The sequence below is a fragment of the Anolis sagrei genome, chromosome 4 (assembly GCF_037176765.1).
Source record: "Anolis sagrei isolate rAnoSag1 chromosome 4, rAnoSag1.mat, whole genome shotgun sequence".
Classification (NCBI taxonomy): Eukaryota; Metazoa; Chordata; class Lepidosauria; order Squamata; family Dactyloidae; genus Anolis; species Anolis sagrei.
Genome location: NC_090024.1, coordinates 41,179,376 through 41,194,517, shown reverse-complemented (window position 1 = coordinate 41,194,517; position 15,142 = coordinate 41,179,376). Strand labels below are relative to the sequence as shown.

The following is a 15,142-nucleotide window of genomic DNA, read 5'->3' as shown; positions in this document are numbered from 1 at the left end:
TGTCCCAGTTTTTCTCTCGCCCTCCCACTTTACCCTTTTTTCCTTACTTCAGTTTCTGTAAATTAAGTTCAAAGAGCAAAAATAGTTGCACTTAGTTAACTCAGCCAAAGAAAGAGGAATGTTTAAGACTTTGGGCCCTTCCAGACAGGCCCTATTTCCCACGATCTGATCCCAGGTTTTCTGCTTTAAACTGCACTGCCAGATAATCTGAGATAAACAGAAAACCTGGGATCAGATCCTAGGTTATAGGGCCTGTTTGGAAGGGCCCAAAGTCTTAAGCTTCCTAGTAGATTTAGGCAAAGGTAAATTGCTGCTGCCTCTTGTAAAGTGAGTATTTTTCCTCAATAATACCATTTGACACCTTGACTACACTCCGATGTTGTTTGGCCACATGTCCAGGTTTTCATCTGTGAAATTTTACAGAGCATATTCAGTATAGACTTGTAAGTTCTCTTAGCAAACAATAAGAATTATTTGAAGAGTTCTTGTCTGAATGCTCCCAATATTTTGTATATCACGAAAGTTCACAGAACTTGGTTTTGATTATTTCCTTTTCGAGTACAAATACCTATACTTCTTCATAGCTTGGCAGCCACCAGAGTATGGAAAAACCCACGTTTGCTTCTTTATGGAGGTCCCATTTAATTTTCATATTGAAAAAGTCTGGTAGTTATCAGAGTGTATAGTTAAAGGACACGATGGAGATAGGCCTGCTTCATGATTTATGCTTCATGATTTGCATTTCATATGAATAGCACCGACATTTAATAATTATATAATGATAACATTTAACTCATATTAATAAAATATGGACCTTACAATCATAAAAAAAATTAAAATAGAAACTTGGTTTACCTTTCCCTTTTAATGGATAAATATTGCTCAAAGCATTTCTGTAAAGATACACATACCCTCAAACCAAGCTTCGTTAGCAAGCCGTCATATTAAAATATGTTCCCAGAAATCTAATTTTACAGAATGGTTTATTAATATTCTGTTAATAGACAATCATTTTTTAAAAGTCTGATTTAAGAAGGAGGGCCAATTCACTGTTATGAGAAATATTGTATTGATTGAATTCCTTGTGGCTGTTTAAGTTTAAAATTATAGCTATGGGGTATATTACAGATACTACAGCTCATTTTAGTATTGAGATGAAAATGTTACTTAGATTTGTAATACTAATTAAACTAGCCACATGACCCTTAACTTCTAATGCAAAAGTTGCTTCTTTGGTTGAAAGGATCGTTTCCTTCAAAGAAACCTTTGAATCATTAGTAAAAATACACAGATATTTTAGAAAGCTTTCATATATGAAATGTGGGAACATGAAGACAGATCTAATAGGTTAGATTAAACAGGTAAACACAGCAAATACTGAAACAATATAAACCTTCCCTTTTGAATGAATGATGTCTCTTGTTAGGTGACTTTCTGCTGGCTTTTGTGTGTCAGTGGAGACAAAATTGTGAACTGTAGCTTTGAACAATAGCAATATACACCTACAAAAGTTGTATAGGTAATATTCACATAATCTGCACAAAGATTTGCTCATGTACATTCAGCTCTGAAGGTTTGACTTTTGTAGATTTGATTATTCATAGATTAAAATTGTATCTCTGGAAACTCTAAATCTTCCAGTACAACACTATGCTAACTTTTTATTGGAATTTGGATTTTGCCCATAGAATCACACTACAGGCCATTCCTAGAGAGATGTTCTATTCTCCAGCTGAAGTTGACCATAGAGTCATGCAGGAGAACCTAGAGATTCCTAGAGAGATGTTCCGTCAGGTTTTTAAAAAATCATTTTTTAAATTTTTGGTTTTCTGGCATTTTTGGGGTCCTGCACCCTCAACCCCAAAAAATGTAGAGGGCTAACAGTATTTATTTACTTACTCATTTAAGGCATTTATACATAGTCTCCCAACTCACTAGGCTCTCCAAGGCAATGCATAATGGATAAAAGCATTTAGAATAACACAGAAATGAAAACTTACTTGTTTGTTGTTCATTCATTCAGTTATTTCCGACTCTTCGTGACCTCATGAACCAGCCTACGGCAGAGTTCCCTATCGGCCATCACCTCTCCCAGCTCCTTCAAGGTCAAGCCAGTCGCTTCAAAGATGCCATCCATCCATCTTGCCCTTGATCGGCCCCTCTTCGTTTTTCCTTCTATTTTCCCTATTTTCTCCAAGCTTTCCTTTCTTCTCATGATGTGGCCAAAGTACTTTATCTTTGCCTCTAATATCCTTCCCTCCAATGAGTAGTCGGGCTCATTACTTACTTACTTAAAAGAACCTAAAAAGTTTCCTTAAAATAATTCAAAGTCCTCTTAAATGTAAATTTTAAAACGCATTGTCTTGATGTATTCATGAAGGCTCCATGAGGATAATTACAGCAGGGACAGGCAACATGTTGTGCTTCAGATTATCTGCTTTGAACTGGATTATATGACTCTATGCTGTCATATAATCAGATTCACAGCAGATAATCTGGATTTTATCTGATAGTGTAGAAGAGGCCTGGGTGACTTTGGACATCACTCTATTTCAAGTTCAGAGGAAGGCAAAGGCATGCTCCCTCTGAACCAACCAATCTTACCATGATGGCATAGGCCCCTTCTACGCTGCCTAACCCTAACCCTAAAATTCAGTTTATCTGCTTTGAACTGGATTATATGAAAGTGGAGACTCATATAACTCAGTTCAAAGTAAATAATGTGGACAATCTACATTGATAATCTGGATTATATGGCAGTGTGGAAGGAGCCTAAGTGATACGTGCATCTTAGGGTCTCTATAAACACTTGTGTGCATGCAGCTACAAGTTAATTCTCATGTACATTAGTAATGGATACTAACTCTGGAACATAGTTGTAGAACATGCCATTTAGCTCTATCGAACTGGCAAAATATTATCACTCTTATGTTGTCATCTCACCTTACAAATTTGCTACTATGTTCTGAGTGTTTGTCTTTGTGATCTCTATACTGCCATAGAAAGCTACATTTCTGTGGAATGTAAAAGTATGATCACCCCCCCCCCCCCACACACACACACACACAAATAATACAGTACATACCGTACCTTATAACTACTATCAACAGCAAAACTATTTCCCATATAAAGAAGTGGAGTTCAGATAACAAGAGATACTAAGTGCCAAATTAAATATTCTGCGTATTGGCTTAGTTGTTTTCTCTTCCCCTGCCCCTCATCCTTTCCAGTTTTTTTTTTACTAGAAAACTGATAAATATCACTTCAGAAAAAAGTAAGCGAATGTAGAGGTTGTGTATTCCTTTTGATGCCACTGTTTGTCCATCCTACTACTACTTTTTGCACAACTTAATCATTCCTCTAGTCTAAAAGGTGAATGATTACTTTGCCTTTTTTTAAAAAAAAGTATAAACATTGTAGAAGTACATGTGGTATTGGTTTATTTTGAAATATTTATTTATTTATTTAACTTTTTTGCCCATCAAGGCTCCCAAACCATTGCAAACTAAATACATTCATTTTTTTTAAAAAAAAATAACAATTGGGTTTTAAATATTTTAAAGCAGATTTACAAATTTGCATTTTTAAATGACAGATTTTAAACATTTAACAAGAGATTTAAAAAGTTGCAGAAAGTAAATGAATATATATATATACACACATACACAGTGTTCCCTCGCTACTTTGCGCTTTGCTTTTCGTGGACTCACTGTTTTGCGGGTTTTTGCCTCCTGGCAATGATGGAGTGTGGAAGGGGGTTTCACCCTCACCCACGGGAGAGAGGCAGCCAGTCATAACAGACAGAGAGAGCGGAAATATAAAGAGTATGTAAATCACAGCTTTCTTATAGCTAGCAAAAAAAAATGTGTGGTGCCTTTAAATCTCTCCTCGCTTCTGCCTCACCCTCAGAATGTTATATATATAACGTCCCTACTTTGCGGATTTCCACTTTTCGCAGGTAGTCCTGGAACGTAACACCTCTGATAAGTGAGGGAACACTGTATAGCCTTTCCTACAAATGGTTCAAAGTGGCAACCTTGATTTCATTCATCGCTGCTCTATCCTTACAATTACCCTATGTCGTAGGTCAGACTAAGAAAATGTAACTGGCCCAAAGTTCTAGGACTGTTCGTGGTTCAGTGAGTATTTGAGTGGTTCAGTTCCCAGTCCAAAACATTAATATGTACACCACATAGGCTCTTGATATAGCTTTGGTCACACACAGAAATTCAGCAAGCTAATCTGATTTCCCTTGTGAGGCAGTTTCACAACAAAGGTGCTATATGACACAATATGACACAAGGTCACAGTATGACCTTGTGTCATATTGTCACTAACATAGTCTTCTGGGATGATGGGATGCACGAGGGCTCTACTAAAAACCTGTCTATGGTATTTGTTTTGTGCTAAGTCTTGAATTTGGAGGAGAGCATTATCCAAAGTAAGACAAAGTCAATGGTACAAAAGAAGATTTATTGGTGTTCAAGGGATATAGTAGGAGTTTCGCAGCAGAGCAATCTTTAAGACATAGCCTGGAATTGTATGGGCATCTAGCTGTTGTTGCAACTTGCAGGATTCCTCACCATGGCTAGGACTGCTGGGAGTTACAGTCAAACAACAGGGTAAAGGCTGGATGATTCTCACAGTACTTTAAGGGATGTAGGGATTGTTTTTCCTGTGTTGCTGGAGTGGTGATGTTAAGCTTGAGAATAACTAACTGCTTTCCAAGGGTAACATGCTTATACCCCAGGTGAAATTTCAGCCAGAAAATTTCCTAGCTCACAACTCACTATCACAGTTAATCCTGTACAAATGCCTATAAATGGACTTTATGAAATATGTAGCAATAACCCCCCTATGTATAGATAGGGAAAGTCCAACTATTTCCTGTATTTCAATGTTTAGCATCAAGTATGACTTCAGATTTTATGTACATTTCTGAGATAAGGAACAGGTCAGTGCTGGAGTGTTAAGACAAAGCACGCATACTTTATTTAACCATTTTATTGAGTTGTCACACCTGCACGTCTACACAGTAAATTCCACATTTTGACCTCAAAAAATAGCTAATCTGGAATTTGCTTTCTAGTAGAAGAGAACACAGTTGAAGAGATGCTTGAGTACAGTTAATTGGGTTCAGTTTTTTGAGAATCGGTTTTATGGACTTGAAGTTTGGTCTTATTGCTGTCCCTTTTTGCTACTTCAGAATGATTTGCTGGAACAGATCACTTCTCATGCCCGATTTCTAAGCTCAAATGCTCCTGAAGACATTGTTCTCCTTGTCAGAGATTCTAAATGCCACTTGATTGATATTTATCTCCCTTTATTTAGGATTCTGTGTTATTTTTGATGCAATACTTTATAGCAACACTGCTTAGTGAGAAAAGCTATTGAAATAACTTACACTCCCCAAGCAGAAGCCCAATGAGACAAACACTCTGTAGTATTTCAAAAGTAGGTTTTTCATTTGAATTAAAGAAAATATGATCCTTGTGATGGTACGACAGTACCTATAGTAGTGGAAGCCACTATAGCAATACCTATAAAAAGATGCTCACAAGACAAAAAATAATCTTGCACAAGAGTTGAGTTGCAGGAATTTACAGAGGATATATTATGTTTTGGAATAAGACAAAAATTATAGAAACATAAAGTTAGAAGAGACCCTCGGGATCATCCAGTCTAACCCCCTGCCATGCAGGAATACAGAATCCCAACTGATAGCCATCCAGCCTTTGTTTAAAAACCTCCACCTGAATATTAGCAATTCAATTTGATAACAGCAATGTCTATATTACAAGTTGCATTGGGATGAACTAGAAATATTTTGATGTCATATTTTAATTAAGCAAGGTAGGTAAATCTAGGAGGTAAAAGTACAGAAGCAGAGCCACAGAGCCTTAAGACACTTGCACTCTTCATTTAGGCAAGCAAGATCATGCCCGGGAAAAATACATGTCTTTTCCACACTTGCATGACCTATAAGACTAAAGGGTCTTGTATTATTATTTATGTATATAATTGCATGTGTATCTTGTCCTAAAAGATAGAATGAAGAAACCTAGCAGGTCTCTACAAGGATTGCATAATTCTTAAGATCATTCTCTCTTTCACACACCCAATTCCATGTGATTTTAGCTTAGCAGTGTCAGACCTGGTGGTTAATACTTGAATTGGAGACAACTGGGAAATATCAGGGATCTCCAAGTAAAGCTAAGAACTAAAATTCTAGAAACCTGCTTGAGTATAATGTAGGTACTTGGATAGCAACAATGTAGTGGTCATAAAAAGTAACTGTAATAGGAAAGTATGACACCCAGAAAATGTATAAGTTACTCCTGCTATAGACTACAGAAGATACTGATGCTGTGCTTGAGACCAAAATGGGCACAACTCTGTTGAAATAGATGGTTGAACAGAAGCTCTCCGAAGCTCTAGGTGCTCTTACTGCCTATTACAGGGAAAACCAGCTGATCCCTAACCCATCTAAAACACAGACATGCGCCTTTCACCTTAAGAACAGACAAGCATCCCGAGCTCTGAGGATTACCTGGGAAGGAATCCCACTGGAGCATTGCAGCGCACCCAAATACCTGGGAGTCACTTTAGACCATACTCTGACCTACAAGAAGCACTGCCTGAACATCAAACAAAAAGTGGGCGCTAGAAACAACATCATACGAAAGCTGACTGGCACAACCTGGGGATCACAACCAGACACAGTGAAGACATCTGCCCTTGCGCTATGCTACTCTGCTGCTGAGTATGCATGCCCAGTGTGGAACACATCTCATCACACTAAAACAGTGGATGTGGCTCTTAATGAGACATGCCGCATTATCACGGGGTGTCTGCGCCCCACACCACTGGAGAAATTACACTGCTTAGCCGGTATTGCACCACCTGACATCCGCCGGGAAGTAGCAGCCAATAGTGAAAGGACCAAGGCAGAGACATCTCCAGCTCATCCCCTGTTTGGGTATCAGCCAGCACGTCAACGACTTAAATCAAGACATAGTTTTCTTACATCTACAGAGACACTCGCTGGAACACCCCAGCAAGCGAGAGTCCAAAAGTGGCAGGCCCAAACCCAGCATCTCAATTCATGGGTGATACCAGATGAGAGACTCCCCCCTGGGCACTCAGAAGACTGGGTGACTTGGAAGGCGCTGAACAGATTGCGCTCTGGCACCACGAGATGCAGAGCCAATCTTAAGAAATGGGGCTACAGGGTGGAATCCTCGGCATGCGAGTGCGGAGAAGAACAAACCACAGACCACCTGCTGCAATGCACCCTGAGCCCTGCCACATGCACAATGGGGGACCTTCTTGCGGCAACCCCAGAGGCACTCCAAGTGGCCAGATACTGGTCAAAGGACATTTAACCAAATACCAAATTTACAAAATCTGTGTGGGTTTTTCTTTCTTTCTTTTTTTTTTCTTTTTAATCTCTGTATTTGTTTTGCTCTGTTAGAATTGTAATACAATGGTTGCTGATGACACGATAAATAAATAAATGTTGAAATAGATGATAGATAGATAGATAGATAGATAGATAGATAGATAGATAGATAGATAGATAGATAGATAGATAGATAGATAGGCAGACAGACAGACAGATAGACTGGCACCCCAGTTGAGTGCTCCTAATTTGAAATATCTGGGATTAGAAATGTTTTCAATTTTGGAATGCCTGTATTTGCATATACATACATATTGAGATGTCTTGGAGAAGGGAAGCCAAGTCTAAATACAACATTTATTTATGTTTCATATGCACCTTATACACATAACTTGAAGTTCACACAACATTTTACAATGTTTTTGTGAAACAACGTTTGTGTACATTGAACAAATCTCTACTATCTCTGCCATTTTGGGGTATTTCGGATTTCAGAATAAGGGCTGCACAACTTGAATATAGTAATCCAAGAAAAGCAGAGATGAACAGTCACTTCTAGTTTTGCTTTATGCTTTCTCTTAGGAACTGAGGGCAGGGGTTGGAGGAGGTCCTGGCAACTGCAAAGCTACTACTACCAAAACCTCTAGGAGCAGTAAAACTTTATTATTGTTTTTTACTAGAACTGATCTTTGGCGGGTTGGGTGGAAGGAGCATAAATGAGGTTGTAGGCTAGAAGAAAGGACTACTTTTACTAACTATGGAAAGTTCACAGGAAATAATTATACATTTGTTTGGAATATTACTTAATAACAACAATAATAGAACTTTATTAATATCCTGCCTTATCTCCCCATGGGGACTCTTAAAGGTCTAAGAACTCTGAAAATATTGGGGGATAGGGAGGACAATATAAAGAAAGGAGAATATAACGTTTTAATTCCTTTCAAACCTATCAACATAATTCCACATATCATATCTTCAAATAGAAAAGTTGCTGAAATCTCTTCTTGTTTCATCTTCTGTAAGTATTAATGGAATTATAATGACCTGTCTATAGATACTTTTCCCTTACAGCTTTTTTATTTAATGTTGAGGTCCATCATCAAGACAAAAAAAGGTGAATCCTTCTTTTCCAAACTTGATCCTATATCTTACCACTCTTAATTTTTTGGGCTTACTGACCATAGTTTAATTCAGATTTGTTGGGTTGTACTTATTCTTTATTTCAGTTTATTCTGTTTCATTGTTTTCATTGTGTTTACAATCTGAAATTTAGCTTAATTTCTTGTAGGGGGGGAGAAGTTCTTTTTCTTTTGACAGTAATTAATTAATAAGCCCTCACAAACTTCTTGAACTTTTCCTTACACACGCACAATCTGCTCTCAAAATGTCTTAAAACTTCCTGCTATCAAATCAGTATATTGGTTTATCTGTCTCAGCAGCAGCTGAGCTTTCAGACAGGAGCTGGCCAATCTTACATTTCATTTTCAGTTCCTTCTTTCCATTCCTTTCCTCCCTTGCCTTTCCTCTTTTTCTTTGCTACATTAATTATAAGCATGAGGTAGAAAGAGGTAACCTGATACAGTCCAACAAAGACAGACATTTTTCATCCCAATTAACACTGTCTTGCTGAACTTTTCTATTTCTTACTTTAAAGAACACTCCATCCCATTACTCTAACATTAGCCTGTGGATGTAATATCATCTCTTCAAAACAAATTTATTATTGTTTGAATACTCGGATACTAAAAGGAGACCAGAATAACATGCAACTTTCCTCCCACCATTTCAAATATCTATAAAACATGTGATTTCTAGAAAAGATGCCTTATTGTCTCACTTGTTCTGCTTTTTGCATAGTCTTGATAAATTACCATATTACTAATTAATTTATCTTCCTAATTATTGTCCTACAATAATATGACTAAATGTGAGCAAAGGGTTTTCTTAAAGAAGACAGAAATTAGATTTTACAGTACAGCCATCAGAAAAAAATGGCAGAGACATTCTTTCATGTTCTCCTAAAATGAGATGAATGTCATTGTCAACTAGAACTCACATAATCCCTAACCCCAACTAACAACTTGTCCAGGATCTGCCCATTATACAAGCAAAGAAGATGTAGTCTATCGTCTAGTGACAGAGCTATTATTTGTTTACAAAATAAATCTCTCATACTCCTGCATTTTGGGTAGGATTCAGACTTAATAAAACATAGAGCAAACCTACAGATAGCAGTGTGAGATCTTGATCCCAATTAAACTTAAGGATGTATCTACACTGTAGAATTAATGCTGTTTGACACCACTTTAACTGTCATGGCTTCATGCTATGAAATGAAAATCAAATGGCTTCATACTATGAAATCATGGGAGTTGGAGTGGTATAAGGTCTTCTCTGCCAAATTGTGCTGGTGCCTCACATATTTTGTTTAAAGGCATTTTAATTAGTATTTCATCTTATGACTGTAATATATATAAAACAAACATTAAGTTGCTGTAGTTGTTCCTGAGATGCCTTTGTTTCCCAAGCCACTTCCAAGAAGAGTTCCCCATAGTTGATCTGTGTACATTTTTCTTCCAGCCACTCTCCATGCGTTACTCATACCTGTCAAGAAATAAAAATAAAAATGCACAGTGCAGTCACACACCAAGGCACAAGTCACAGGACAAGTAGCAGAAGCAATCTTCATATGTCATTTTGGTAGGGAAAGAAGAGAGGGTGTCCCGTTTCCCCTTTCTCTAAACATACTGCACAATAACAATGTCACAGATCTCTGCATTTCAGTGGTGTGACAAGAAGAAACAAAATATTACCATTCTTATTACTTGTTCCTTTTGGTTTCATTAATCAAATAATTGTCTTTAAACCACACTGTAGGTGACCCATATGATTACCCCTACCCCACCCTGATTAGACTAAAATCTCACACATATTTTGTTGCTGTATGCTGTGAAGTCATTTCTGACGTATGGTGATCCTAAGATGAACGATCAGGCTGAGAATGTGACTAGCCCAAGGTGGGTTTCCATGACTGAGTGGAGATTCAAATCCTGTTCTACAAAGTCCTCATCCAATACTTAATCACTGCACCATATTGACTTGCAATCATATTAAGGGGTTGTTAAGAAAAAGAAGGAAAATCCTATTCACTAGAATAAGATGTGTATTTAATTTTCTTGTACTTAAATAATGCTGTTAAGTATTCCAAAAAGAACAATCAGCCTCATTTTAATTTAGGATGGCAGAAAATATAATTTCATTACATTGGCTGAAATATATTGAAGGCAGACAGATGTACAGAAGAGAACAATACCTATGTGGTAGTTGTAGTTCTGTTTATTGTTTATGCCATAGTTGAATGATGAGTCTGCTTCCTCCTCTGTCAAAATTGTGTGTTTGATCTCTGTTTTATTTTTGGTGGGGTGTTGTTGAGGGGTATTGGAGTCTCAAGCCCAACAATAATTCGCACCTCCCCAGGCTGCATGTGGCTTGCATGCCAAATGATTACCATACCTCAACCCAGGATCTATCTTCCTTATTTATATTCAGGAATAACTTGAGCTGCCATCTAGAAAACCCGGCACCTGATCTCGATCTTTGTTGATCACACCAAAAGTATATTTTCTACTTCATAACTAGTAGGAACCAAAAGATGATAATATACAGTTGAAACACACAATGATACTCTCAATTTCACAAACTTTCCATCTCCTCCCAGCATACATATCAGAGACGAGAAACTTTGTGGGTACCATTGTTGACACAATTTCAGAATTGGAAGGGGGTTAGAGGTGACAAAAGTGACACCCAAAAGCCAAATGCAGCCTTAAGCTCACCCTAATATTAAGACTCCAATAAAAGTATGTGTGCCTTGGTTTTTTTTCACAGCCCAAACACTCTCCACTCCTGACCATTCCTTGCCCTCTTCTGCTACCCCCTAATTGTTCTGCAAAAAATGGGGTGCCGAAAATATTCCACTAGATTGCACAGTTCGGTAATTCTTAATCTCTGCAATTTCACTATAGGGAAAAATACATCAGAAATCGATTGTAGTGCAGGTCAAGATGACAAGGTGTCCTCCAGTACCTTGTCACCTCCCATCATCCGCCATCAAAGGTGGCTATCTTACTTTGCCTGATTTTATTTATTTATTTACTTGATTTATACCCCATTTTTCCCCCATGGGGACTCAAGGCAGCTAACAACCACACACTTTGGTCCACATTTAAAACAAAGCAAATACCAAAAAAAGTAACCCTCACAATTAAATAGTACTGTGTGGGTTAGGTTAAAATACAATTAAAATATAAGAAATGCAATTAAGAATTAATTTTTAAACACACAATCACCCCTCTTCCCCCCCCCCCCGATCCCACCCACAACCTCTGTATCTGAGAGCCCTTTATCCTTCTCCAAATGCTTGCTGATGGCTGGCTGGCTATCTCAGAGCTCGGTATTCTGATTATTACAATCTAATGCAGTAGTGGAGAAACCACTTCTCTTGGACTCCTCACAACCATTTGGTCAGCTCCCAAATTATCCAGAAAACGTATCCCCCTTGAAAAATGGCAGTGAATTGTATGTTTGTACATAATGGCTTACAAACTGAGCACATTTACTTGTTTGCAGGTCTGTGGCTCTTAGAGATAAGTAGCAACCATTAGCATGACGTTTCCAGGATATCAACAAACAATTCAGGTCAATAAACAGCAAATATTGTCCAACCTCTCAAAACAGCTAGACTCAACAGATGCCATCCAACAGATGAAAACATGTGGCAAAAAACAAACTATTAATGAGGAAGAAAACATGCAAGCTAGGAGAGACTACAGTATTTTGCTTTTGCTTGTGCCTGATGGGAAGAGCAAAGTTCTGCTTCCTCCTGTCATGTCTTCCTTGCTGAATAAACTGAATTAAAACTACACTTGCACTTTGAACAATTTACAGCAACTGAAGTGACCTGAGGATCACAATGGAAAGGTGGATGAAAAAGACAGTTACTGGGATATTTTAAAATCATCTGGAAAAGTGAGAGGACAGATTATCAATCTGAACTGTTGCTGCTAAAATGGGACAATTAAAGAGGATGGTATGGTTGATTTTGTTTTTACTCCCATTTAAGCATTACTATTGCTTAATGCCCCCCCACCCCCACCCCCCACCCAAATCCTTGCAAAGATCCAAATGTTGTTTTTAAATAGAAGTGGACCAGAAATTGTTTCTGGGATTGATTTTTTCTCAATATTGTTTTGGAAGGGGGGGTATTTTGGGGTCCACTAAGACCCATTGAGGATTCTGGATGTCTGAAGCCACACACTCATAAGATATCTGCTGAACTTGCACACTGATAGTACTTGATGACTTTCATTTGGGTTTGGGAATTAATTATTAGTTGGTTTGACTGTGATTGCTTTTTCCTTTTCTGCATGCCTGCACTTCTGTGTGCTTGTATCAGGTGTCTCTTGAATTGCATCCAAGCAAGAATCCTTTCTCTCTCCCCCCCCCCCCCCCCCAGCCGCCTTCCCCATTTAAGCAGTAGTAACATTTGAACTGGAGCAAAAACAAAATCACCCACACATATTCCTGCTGGGGAAGACAGTTTGAACTGTTTTCAGAGAGGAGGATTCAATGTGGAGAATGTGCATTATTGAGTTTAGATGAATTGCTTGTTGGCTTGCTGTAAAACTTATGCTACTGGTTGTTGCTATCTCTAAACCTTATCCATTCTTCATCATGGTAGTGGGGTTTTTGTTTTGTTCTTGTTCTTTTATATCAATGACATCTATAGCATGATGCACTAGAGTTAGTATCCATATCCAAATACAAAATCCAGTATCTATATATGGATTTTAGTAGAATAATGGTTTTGAGTCAATTCTGACATTTTATTAGGAAAATTTGTTTGGGGGGGGGGGGGGTTCGTGAGTCTGAAAGAGTGTGACTGCCCAAAATCACCCCATAAGTTTCCATGGCTGAGCAGAGAACCTTGCTCTTCAGAGTTGCAGTGAAACATTCAAGTTGCTACATCATGCTGGCTTTCTGAATGTATTTTTTTATTTATTTAAAAGTTTTCTATACTGATCTTCTCACCTCCAAGAGGGACTCAGATCCGGTTCACAACATGTGTTCATATACAAAAATACAAACCACACAATGTATTATCATTACACAATTAAAAATATTGTAAACACTTTAAAATCACAAATCCATCATAAATCATATACAAGGAAAAGCCACATATCAAAATTAAGGCACCCTGTAAAATTAAGGCAACTGACGGGGACGAGATACAGGGCCTTCTCAGTGGTGGCCCCTCAGCTGTGGAACTCCCTCCCTAGGGCTATTAGATTGGCCCCCACCCTCCTGACCTTCAGAAAGAGAGTAAATACTTGGCTCTTTGAACAAGCATTTGGAAATGCAGCAGAATAATTATGAAATATGAAGAACGAATACGGGATGACTAGACGATGCTGTTGGACAATGTTTTTGACAGGACTACACTGGCGATGATATGTTTTAATTGTTTTTATGGTTTATATGGTTTATATAATATTAGGTTGATTGTTTTAACTGTACTTTTTGAATGTATGGCATTGAATTATGCTAATTTCTGTAAGTCGCCTTGAGGAACTGTAAGGCTGAGAAAGGTAAACTACAAATGGCATAAATAAATAGATAAATAAATAATAGTATTATCTGGTGGCCCAGTGGGTTAAAAAGCTGAGCTGCTGAACTTGCTGATTGGTTGGTTCGAATCTGGAGAGCAGGGTGAGCTTCCACTGTTTGTCCCAGCTTCTGCCAACCTAGCAGTTCGAAAACATGCAAATGTGAGTAGATCAATAGGTACCACTTCTATAAAAGGCCTATTAAAATGTTAGGCCATTTTATAGAGTATCCACTCCCCAGAGGAACCCTAAAATGAGTGGCATAGCAAATAGTGAGAAGAAGTGGGTTGAGTAATAAGTGGTTGGTAATGTTTACTTTCAAAAAAGAAAAGAAAGAACAACTTTTAATGCTAGACATGCTCAGTCCATCAGTTAAGTGTATATGAAGAACCATGTTGTTTCGGAACCATGGTGAGAATATATATGGAATAGCATCTTTCCATTTAAAGAACCAGCTTTCAATCACATATCTTGTAACATATCTAGGTTAGTTTGATATAAGGATCTTCTTTAATGTGATGTAATGTGTCTAAGTTTTAGGGACATCTCCAGGGAGCATGCAAACTAAAGGTCTTTCAAGTGGAATGGAAAAGCAGATTCCACAAAGAAAATATCATGCAAATGCCCCATACTAGGGAAAAGCATTACTATGTTCGTGCACATCGTAGTTGCACATATTCATTTCAATGGATCCTGTAGGAGAGATTTGCCCAGGGGATTATGCCCAGGGTTATTAAATCTGTCCTTTGTTAGCCTCTGCTGCAAGAATGCAAAATAAACTCTCTGTCTGATCAAGAAAGAAAGTATCCAAATGGAAGTTTTACTGTTCATCATGCAGTACACATTGCTCTCCAATATTGTTCAAACCACAGGATTTCTTCTCTAGGAACAGACATCAGAAAAAAGACAATGGAGATGTAATAATGAAAAGAAAAATAGCGAAGTCTTTAATCACAGCTGCACATGCAGCATTGGTATTCCTAGAATGTTTTAGAATAGATATGTACATTTTTTTCCTGTCCATCAAACACTTAATAAAAGATGGCTCCTCTAGGCAATTTGCAAACTATAG

At 37.9% G+C, this 15,142-nt stretch overlaps 1 long non-coding RNA gene across 1 annotated transcript in view; it reads right to left on the bottom strand.

Annotated features, from left to right (window-relative positions):
* Positions 1-7,740: 7,740 nt before the first annotated feature.
* LOC137096919 (uncharacterized) overlaps positions 7,741-15,142 on the bottom strand; it is a 28,149-nt gene continuing 20,747 nt past the window's right edge. The window contains exon 2 of the long non-coding RNA XR_010909800.1: positions 7,741-10,009. This is a non-coding gene — a long non-coding RNA (uncharacterized lncRNA). The remainder of the gene's footprint in view (positions 10,010-15,142) is intronic.